Raw genomic sequence first — 11334 nt, forward strand, 5'->3', positions numbered from 1 at the left:
AGAATCACACTCCTTGATTTCAAACTATACTACAAAGCTATAGTCATCAAAACAGTATAGTACTGGAACAAAAAGACATATTGATTGATGGAAAAGAATAGAGAGCCCAGAAATGAATCCACACTTACGTGGTCAGTTAGTCTATGACAAAGAAGGCAAGCATATACCATGAGGAAAAGACAGCCTCTTCAATAAATGGGCAGCAACATGCAAAAGAATCAAACTGGACTACTTTCTCATATCATATATAAAAATAAATTCAAATGGATTAAAGACTCAGTTGTAAGAACTGAAACCATAAAACTCCTAGAAGAAAACATAGGCAGTATACTCTTTGGCACTGGTCTTAGCAATTTTTTTTTGTTTTTTGGATCTGTCTGCTCAGGAAAGGGAAACAAAAGCAAAAGTAAACAAATGGGACTACATTAAACTAAAAAGGAAATGATCAACAAAATGAAAAGGCAGTCTACTGAATGGGAGAAGATATTTGCAAACAATATATCTGATAAGGGATTAATATCCAAAATATACAAAGAACCCATACAACTCAACCTTGACAAAGCAAACAACCCAATTTAAAAATGGACAGAGAACCTGAATAGACATTGTTACAAAGAAGACATACAGATGACCAATAATCATCAGGGAAATGCAAATGAAAAACCACATGAGATATCACCTCACATCTGTCAGAATGGCTGTTATCAGAAAGACAACAAATAAGAAGTGTTGGTGAGGATATGGAGAAAAGGGAACCCTCATTCATTGTTGGTGGGAATGTAAATTGGTGCAGTCATAATGAAAAACAGTATGGAGGGTCCTCAAAAAATTAAAAACAGAACTATCATATGATCCAGGAATTCCACTTTGGGGTATTTTTCTGAAGAAAATGAAAATACTAATTTGAAAAGATTCATGTACCCCTATGTTCATTGCAGCATATTTACAATAGCCAAGATATGGAAGCAACCTAAGTGTCCATTGATTGATGAATGGACAAAGATGTGATATATATATTCCATATACACAATGGAATATTACTCAGCCATAAAAAGGAATTAAATCTTGCCATTTGTAGCAATATGGATGGGCCCAGAGGGTATTATGCTAAGTGAAATAAATCCCACAGAGAAAAACAAATACCATATGATTTCACTTGCATGTGGAATCTAAAAAAAAAAGAATAGCAAAACAGAAACAGAGTCATAGATACAAAGAACAAATCAGAGGTTGCCAGAGGGGAGAGGAGTGGGGGGATGAGTGAAATAGGTGAGGGAGATTAAGAGGTGCAAACTTCAAGTCGCAAAACAAATGAGTCACAGGTATGAAATGTGCAACATGGGAAATATAGTGAATAATATTGTAATAACTTTGTAAGGGTATGTATGATAACTAGACTTATCATAGTGATAATTTTATAATGTATACAAACATCACCTCACTACACTGTGCACCAGGAACTAACATAGTGTTGTTGGTCAATTGTACTTTGCTTAAAAAAGAAATCCGTCACAGTTACAAAACAAGTAGCTTCCCTCTGAGTTGCCACCAGTGTAATTACCTCCTCCCCAGGGTGAACCTACAACTTTTTTGTTGTGGTTCCTGAACTCCCTGTGCTCGGTCAGCACCATTAATCCCTCTGAAGTCAGCTTGTTTAATCATTATTTGCCAGACACCATGGGAGGCACTGAGAACATACCTGTCAACAAGACAAACAAGGTTCCTGCTCTAATGGAGCTAATGGTCCAGCAGAAGAGACATGCAAAAAAATACCTAACATAATTTCAGATAATGAAAAATTCTATGAAAAAGTTAACCAGAATTACTCGATAGAGAGAGGCTGAGAGCGGTCTTAGAGGACAGTGACCTTTGAGATTTACATCTCTATCCTCAGCCCTAAGCCCAACTGGCTAACATGGAATTAGGTTTCAATATATGTGGAAAGGAACATGAATGGATGGATGAACAGATGGATGGATGGATGGATGGATGGATGGATGGATGGATGGAGGATGGATGGATGGATGGATGGATGGATGGATGGATGGAAGGATGGACGGACGTATGGACGGATGGGTGGGTGGGTGGATGGATGGATGGATGGACGGATGGACGGGTGGGTGGGTGGTGGATGGATGGATGGACGGATGGACGGGTGGGTGGGTGGTGGATGGATGGATGGATAAATGGATGGATGGACGGACAGACAGGTGGATGGATGGATGGATGGATGGAAGGATGGACCGACAGACACTGGTACCTACCTGGCGCTTCCTGCCATTGCCTCTATTCTCTCTGTCCCACTGAGGCCAAGAAAGATCACAGAGAGAAGACCCAGTTCCCTCTCCGTGTCTGGACAGCCAGCCCTGAGACCTCAATTAAGTGTCTTCTCCACAAACCCAGTGGCTGGGGCATCTCGGCTCTCCGTGGTTAGCAAAGGGATCGCCTTCCTTCTGAACTCCCTGCTCAGTATGGGAAAACGTCCTCAGAGCTGATGCTGCCCACTGCCCTTTTGGAGAAATTCAGACCCACTCCTTTTGAGTATGTTTAGGTTGCAGGGGGCGGGAGTGAAAAGGATGTGAAGAAACAAGGGAAGTTGCCTGCTCTGATCCCACCCCTCCCAGATTTCCCTGAGCAAGACCAGCAGGTTCACTGTCCCAATATTCTGGCTTCTCACCAAAATGTAGCGAATAACTAGGCGCTTCATGTGTGTTTACTCTTCACAATAACTCACTGAAACTGGTTATATTGCCTCACTCTACTGAAAAGATGGTGATTTTCTTAAGGTCACCAGTACAGATGGCAGGGCTACTATGCAGAGCCAGTTGTTCTGAAGCAACATGGTGGAATGGAAATCAAACAGTCCTTCCTAGCCCAATAGACATGGATTTAAATCCACATTCAGCCACTTCTTAGCCCTGTAACCGGGGCCCCCCGCGGTAGAGTTGAGCGTAACAGTGGCAATCCGAATCCTAGAAACTCACAGATTCAATGAAGTCAAAGTGTTTTACAAACATGTTCTAGCAGAGGGCATCTGCGGGAAGCTCGTGTTGGGGGCTTACCTTTTTCTTCTTTAAAATACTTACTGAAGTGACTGACAAAGTATATTTAAAATCTGAACAAAGTAATAAAAATCGGCAGTCTTCCCAATTGTCTATGCCTATAAACAAATCATCTTAAATGACACCTCTCCTTCACAGGACCCGGTGGCCCATCGAACAAAGTCTCCAGATACGCATTCTGCTCGGGATGAGGGGCCTGGTGCTCCCCGGGGATCCTCTTCACCCCAGCCTCTCTCAGATTGTAGGTGCTGAAATTCGAAGCGGACGAAAAGCTGGAGGAAGCAGGCGGAAGGAAGAGTCTTTGAGCCGTTCTCTGGGGCAATCTGTACCATGGAAAGTTATTTTTAATTTGTTCCATATGAATCGTGAAAAACATGAAACATTCAGGGGGTTTATCATCATTCTCTATGAGATAAATACTATGTTCTGCAATAAAAAAATGGAAAATATGTATTTAGTCCAAAAACTCCGTTTAAAAAAAAGTTAACATAAGGAAATGATTTCCTAAAGAGCCTTCCAGTCTGAGACCAAAGACGGACTCAACCATCTTAAGGATACAGATCAGATTTATCACTCCAGTTACGTCCCTCGACTAGGACAAACTTAAGCCATGAGTTTTCCAAGCAGCGAGATTAAATTCTGAAGAACCCAAGCATGTGCTCCACTATGCTGTGCATCTAAAGCCTTGCTCATTCCATGTCCTGCAGTCCCACATACCCTGCTTCAAAATTACTAGCTGTGGAACCCTGGGCAAGTCACTGAATATCTCCGAACTTCAGTTTTCCTATTACCATAATCACTACCTTCCATGGTAGGTAAGAAGATTAAACGATATAATAGAGCTTTGTTTGGTGAACCATCTAACTTATCTATAGATGTTAGCTACTATTGCTTTTGTGGACTGAAAAGCAGACACAGAATATTTCCAGGACCTATCGGGAGCTCAGCAATATGCTAGACACTAAGGAAAGAAACACAAGAAAAGAAGAAGATGTGGCCCCTGAGTCCAAGGAACTTGTAAGCACGTTTTCAGACATAAACAGGAAACAAAGAGAGACACATGTAAGATAACAAATAAGCAAGTTAGTATTTTTACGAAACAAAAATTAGTATCTTAAGATACAAATGACTAGAAGATTCTGGTAAGAGTTAGGCACATGTGTGTGGCTACAGGAAAACACAGCGGGAGGGAAGGCAGATGCCCCATGAGAGGTGAGCGAGATGGAGAAGACATATCTTAGACGTCAATTTGGCCAAGACAACGCCATCTAATTTTCCCTCTGGTTCTGCTCATCCTCCAGTCAACACACACCTCCCAGATGTGGCCGTGGCCCAGCCAGGCTAAGTCAGAGGAAGACCTGGAGAAAGCCTGGTCTCCAGGCTGGCCATGGTAGAGTCACCCCTCTGGACACAGGCTCCCCATCTGCAAAACAGAACATCAGTGGCCCCACCCCTCCAAAGGGAGGGGCTTTGAGAGAGGTCATGCAGACTGTGGAAACGGGACTAAGGATCACCTGTCCCAACAGGGGAGAAACAGACCAACTGGGAGGGAAAGGAGATTAGGAGGAAAATGCAGAGTTCCTGTTCGGTGCCGGGTACCCTATTAACGTGCCTTGTTGCACATTTCCCCTCTTAATTCTCTCAACTGGAGTTGAAATTAATATTCCCATTTTACAAAGAAGGAAATGGAACCTCACAGTTGAGAGACTCGCCCAAGATCCCGTACAAAGGAGAGATTTGAACCCAAGTCCTTCGGACACCAAAGCCCACACTCTTTATGGCTCCCAGAGGAGGTGGAAAGCCCTGGGCTGGGCAGACATGGCAGGGAGGCCTCCACTCTGCCTTTTCCTCTTGGTTGAGAGAAGAGAGGCACTCCGTTGGGGGCGCAGAAGGAGGAACCAGAGGACTGCAGCTTAAGAGTGGCTCACGGCTCCCCCATGACAGAAGGGAGCATCTCAGGGGCCCAGCCCGGGTGGCCCCAGCTGGGGATACACTCGGTCCAGGGATGAAGATGGGGCATCTGACGGGGTGCTCCCTGGAGGGCATGTGTGGCCCTGCCCTGGAGTCCAGGACCAGTGTAACTGAGGGGCTGGTCTCAGGGACCACCAAGGGGAAGCAGCACCGAGAGCCTGGGCCCAAAATTTGGGGAGGACTTTACTTATGAGGGTGCTCAGCCAGATCAGAAGTGGGAAGAAAACTGAAGCTACAGGCGAAAAATGCAGGACCCAGCATGCACAGGCAACCTGCATGTAACAGGAGGGCAAGGGTACAACAAACCACAGGAGAAGCAAGGCCCACCTCTTTGCAAGAGCAAAGCTCAGTAGTTTCAAACAATATTTTCACATTGGCACAAATTTGGAAAAATGGAATAGAATTCAATAATCTACACGAATTTTTAAAATAAAACATGATTTCAAAGAAATTTCACACATGAGGCAACCACTGGAGCTGCCCCCAAAAAATCTCCCAGCCATTAGGCTGTGTGACGGGAATTTTCTGAAATAAAATCGTAGAGACAAAGAGGAGGCAACACAAAGGGAAGGCAGCCAGGCCAGTCCTCAGGGGAGGCCAGGCTGGAGGCTGGAGTTAGATACCCAGTGGCTGAGGAAGGGGGGCCAGGAAGACAAACAGATGAACAAAGGACTGGCCTCTCAGGGCCCATTTACACAAATTTAGAAGAGTGTCACCAGGCAAGAGACATCTCCCACGCATCCAGGGATTTAATGTGAAAGAACTTGTCAAACTGCAGGTGTGTGTAAACTGCAAAGGGCTCCAGGACAGAAGGAATTAGCATCTTTATTATGCAGCGCTAACCTAGGTGACCTTGCCTGTGTCTTGACTGGTCCTCTCTTCTCTGACCACACCTCCCTCCTCTGTAGCTCCTCCCACCTTCCAAGCTGATGCCCCACCCACAAAGATCTGCCCCTCTGCTCTCCTGGTCCACCAGTTGCAGATGTGAGCTTTGCAATGGTTGCTCCCTTTGGCCACTGTTTCTTAGACCCACAGTCCAGACGCACGGTTCTGGCTGAATCATGTCTGTTGCTCTGGCCACTCTGGGAGAGACGGGTCCACAGCCTAATGGGGCTGGGAGAGAAGGGAGTCCAGAAACATGCACGGGGGTACCTGTTGTGGGTTGAATTGTATCCCCCCCAAAATTCATATGTTGAAGGCCTAATCCTCAGATCCTCCAAACGTGCCCTTATTTGAGAATAGAGTGGTAGTTGTTAAGGGGAGGTCACATTGGAATAGGGTGGGTCCCACATCCAATGTGACTTGTGTCCTTATGAAAAGGGAAAATGTGGCGACAGACACACCCACGGGGAGGACACCAGGTGAAGATGAAAACAGATTGGGACGATGCTTGTACAAGCCAAGGATGCCAAAGATTGCCAGCCAACCAGCAGAAACTAGGAGCGAGCATGGAACAGATTCTCCATCACAGAGGGAACCAAGCCTGCCAATGCTTTAATCTTGGAGTCTGGGCCTCCAGAACTGTGAGGCAGTAAATTTCTGTTGTTTAAGCCACTTAGTTTGTGGTATAGTCGGCCCTCCAGATCCGTAGGTTCTGAATCCTTGGATTCAACCAACCCCATATCAAAAATATTTGGAAAAAAAAAAATCTAGAAAGTTCCAGAAAGCAAAACTTGAATTTGCCAAGCACCGGCAACCATTTACATAGCATTTATATTATATTAGGTATCATAAGGAATCTAGAGATGATTTAAAGTATACGGGAAGATGCACATAGGTTATATGCAAATACCACTCCATTTATAGAAGCACCTGAGCATCCGTGGAACCAATGCCCCACCGATACTGAGGGACCACTGTTCTTTGTACCAGCATCCCTAGCAAACTACTAAATGCCCAACCTCTCCCACCAGGGTCAAAAAGGGCTTAAGAAAATAGTATGGCCTGAGCCAGGTCTTAAAGAATGAAAAAGAGGATTCCAGGTAGAGTAGGGGCATGAAGGTTATCCTGGGCAGGGGAAAGAAGACAAGCTACAGCGTGAAGATGCTCCCAGTGAGCCACCGCTTGCTTTCCTGAGTGTCTAGCTCCTGGAGAGAGAGGCGGCTGACAGGCTCAGTGGCACACAGCAGGACCCAGAGTGGGGAAAGGCCTTGGAGATGTAGAACAAGTCTCTGGTTTTACGAACAGGGAAATTGAGGGTAAGGGAGGGGAAAGAAGCCACCCAGAGTCACACGGGGACAGAGCCCGGCCAGAACTAGAACCTGGGACTCCAGACACCACTTGGTACCCTTCCGCTTACAACATAATTGATGCGAATGGGCTATGATTAAGCACAGACTTCTCTTTAAATCGAGGCTCATTAAAAGAAAAAACTTATCCATGGTTTTTTTTGCAGCAACATGGATGAACCTAGAGACTGTCATACTGAGTGAAGTTAGACAGAGAAAGACAAATATCATATGATATCGCTTATATGTGGAATCTGAAAAAAGGGTACAAATGAACTTATTTACAGAACAAAAGTAGAGTTACAGTTGTAGAAAACAAAACTTATGGTTACCAGGGGGTAAGGGAGGGGAGGGATAAATTGGGAGACTGGGAGTGACATATACACACTACGATATATAAAATAGATAACTAATAAGGACCTACTGTATACCACAGAGAACTCTACTCAATACTCTGTAATGACCTATATGGGAATGACCACTCTTTAAAAAGAGTGGCTATATGTATAACTGATTCACTTTGCTGTACAGCAGAAACTAATACAACATTGTAAATCAACTATACTCCAATAAAATTTTTTTTAAAGTATCCATGGCTTTTGTTGGTATCACACAAAATATTTCATTTTCCAGTGTAATCAGTATAACATAGACTGGGCTCATAGCGAGATTCACACAGGAGAAGCTGCAGGCCTGGCACAGCCTGGGATGCTGTCACCTGCGAAAAGGGAGCTGCTTCTATCAGGGGTTCTCACCAGAAAAGTGCGTCTCGCCATCCTAAGGGCGTCCTGCCCTGGACCGGAGAGGGAAACGGTGTCCGGTACTTCCCAACCACAGCCCTAATCACTTTAACACGTTTGTTTTTCTGCTTAGATTAAGGCCGTCGGGAACTCACTCTTCTTCTAGCCAGATTTAGGGAGAAATTTTGCTGTAAAAGTCATGGGGTGGTTGCACCGGGAAGGTTCCAAACCCTGTGTGGATTCGCTGGACTCCACCTGGAGGCCATGAGTCCCGGGCCAGGCGGATGGGGTCCAGCCAGGAGGCTCCCCTCCTCCAGACACCAATAGGAAGAACTCAGAATTCACGGTGGCAGCCTCAGCCCGGCTTCTCCTCTCCCAGGCTGTGTGACACAGGACAAGCCCAACCTCATGAAATGCAGCTTAGCGACCTCACTTGGATGAAGGTAGAGTGCTGGCCAGGTGACCTTGACGTTCCTCCCCTCCCCACTTGTAAAAGTGCTGTGCTCATTTTCAAATAAAAATTGTAGGATTAAAGATCAAAATGGGCTTGCATTTAGGAGTCACTGACATGAGCTGTCTCCATTCCCCTCTTCTCCACCCTTCTCCTCTGTGACCTTCCCCCTTCCTCTCTTCCTTTGCTTCAGAGTTAATCCCCTCCTCCAGGAAAGGGGAGAGGACAGAACCAGGGTGCATGTCCATCCTGTTCTGTCCCAGGCCCCTGGCTCTGGACTAAGCCTTTATGCAGTATCATCACTTCATTGAATTCTCAGAACTCTAGGAAGGGGCTGTGTTTGTGCCCATTTTACATATTTGAAAGCTGAGGCTCATGGAGGTAAAGCAGCTTTGAGGTCTGGGTCTTGATCCCTAAACTTGCCCATCCTCTTTTCTAATTTGACCCCACGTCATAGTACCAAGTTGTACCTGGGATTCCTAAATCTATCCCCTTCTACCTCACCAGGGTCAGGTTCAGGCCCCCATCCCCTCTCTTCTTCACTGTTTCAATCTTACCCATCTCCCTAACTCTTGCCATCCAGCTTCTCCCATCTCTGCAAGTTCCCTTGTCCTCCTGAAGGTCCGACTCAATGGCCTTTTCTCCAGCCAATGCGTTCATACCATCAACAAATTCCCCAGTCTCAGGACACCCGAGGCATTGTTTACCGGTGACTTTCTTCCCTGTGCTTCTGATTACTTCTCCTCTGCCTCTTTCACTCTGGAGTATAATAGAGGAAAATCATGGACTTAGAGGCTCATCCCCAATCAGCTACTTCTAAGTCTCACTGATATTTTTTTCCCTAAAGCTTTCTCTGATTCCATCTATTCCCTGCCCGAACCTTCCATGCTTCCCCATAAACTACCACCCTGCTGGAAATAACACCATCATGCAAGCGATCCACCAGACACAGGGGACGGGCGCAAGTATTTTGTGGATTCATCACAACGTACTTACAAGGGAAAGTAAAAATCAGGTCGTCTTGCTTCCTTAAGAATGCTGATCTGAACGCAAAATTCAGATGCCACAGAGCTACACTGTTTATTCAGATAGTTGCCAAGAAAAAAAAGCTTAACCCTTCTTAACTCAGAATAAATGTCCCTCGGCTAGAAAAGTGATCTCTTCTCAGGGGTCTGGAATATCTACAATGTTTTACAAAGGACAAATTAACATCTTTGAATAGGAGATGTGTGAAAGGGGCACTAAAGCTCTAGATTTTGAATGCAGTATTACACAATAGAGTAACATCTAGAATGGAGAAGATTCTCTATTCCAAAGTGTTAAGGATATTATGAGATTCAGCTTCCAGTTCCGGCCACTCCACACTTTTAAAATATCCCCTCTTTCTTCTCAAATCCTCCTAAATAAAGTAAAAACTTTTTTTAAAAATACCTTAGCCAAGAATACTTAGAATTGGTCATAGTCAGAGTATAAACAGTTAACAAGAAAGATGAGAGAGAGAAAGAGGCAGCAGGGTGGTGCTAATCTTATATTGACAATTAAAGGACGAACCAAAGCATCATACACAGAAAACTCAAGTCCAAAGTAACAAAAGGAGAGTTAAGTCGTAATGAAAACTCACTGACTGTTGACTCTAATAACAGTTTTCATGCACTAAGAGGTATGAGAGTGTTGTCCAAAACTTGAAGAGCTCAAATCTTTGCCTTGTTTTCTGTTTCATCATTATTGAAAGAATGAGGTGATGTCACGCATACACAGGGTCTGCTTTAGTCCTTGGCACCTGGTAAGCATTTCATCATTTTTAATGCTTTTCAAAGTCCAGTTCAATAGGTCCTTTAGAACTCTCATTCTTATTGGCCACTTGGTTGGAGGAACAGACCTATTTATTGAGGGTCCACTGTGCATTCATCACTCTACAAGGACTTGTAAACTGGGGTGTGTGGGTGCAACCCATGTGGTATTTGGCATGAAATGATTAACGAGCACTGCCCCCCAGCCTCCAACCACGGATTTATTTCTAATAGTGTGATGCATGGTGTCTACATTTCTACCTGACGGCAGACCCTGTTTTCAGCTCAGACTCCAATAAGGAAGTGAGTCTTGCTACCAAAAGACATTCACAACACCCCTCCTTTCTCCACAGAGCGGCGGAATTCAACACTGAAAGAGGAGAGGTGGGAAACTAAGAACAGAAGGGAAGCCATGCCTGTATTCACAAGAAGCAGGCAGCCAACAGTTCCAGCAGAGTGTTGAAGGAAGCTACCTTCCTCAGAGCTACAGGGAAAGCGACTGCACAAAGGAAAATGGAGCAAGTACACGCAGAGACAGGACAGATACGGGCTCCTGTACAGGAAGACGCCGTGGAAGCAGGTGGGCATCACAGATGATGGGCAGAGGAGTCAGCCCTCTCAGACCACATCGTACTGGTTACCAGTAACTCCTGATAAGGAGGTTCTCAACCCTGGGTGCTCTGCACATCCATCTGTGAAACCTGCTTGGTTGCACCCTAGCCCGACCTAACTAGACTCTCTGGAGGTGGTGCCCCAGCATCTCACAAATATTAAATGTCGTTATCCTGCCTCTGACCGCCACCTCCAATTCTTCCGTATCTTTCCTGCCTTCATTCTCTTGACATCTGTCTTTGACCTTGAAGAGACCTCCAGGTCCTGGATCCCTCCATTTTCCCACACCCTCCTGGTCTCTCCTTTCTCTCCCAATCTGAAGTCTGGATTAGTCTGTGGTCTTCGGAGAAACAGAGCCAATAGGATATAGAGATAGAGACAGGCATAGAGACAGAGACAGAGATAGAGAGATGATATAGAGACAGAGACAGGCAGAGACAGAGAGATTGATTATCAGAGATTAGCTCATGTGATTAAGGA

This window comes from Phocoena phocoena, chromosome 14, assembly GCF_963924675.1.
Source record: "Phocoena phocoena chromosome 14, mPhoPho1.1, whole genome shotgun sequence".
Lineage (NCBI taxonomy): Eukaryota > Metazoa > Chordata > Mammalia > Artiodactyla > Phocoenidae > Phocoena > Phocoena phocoena.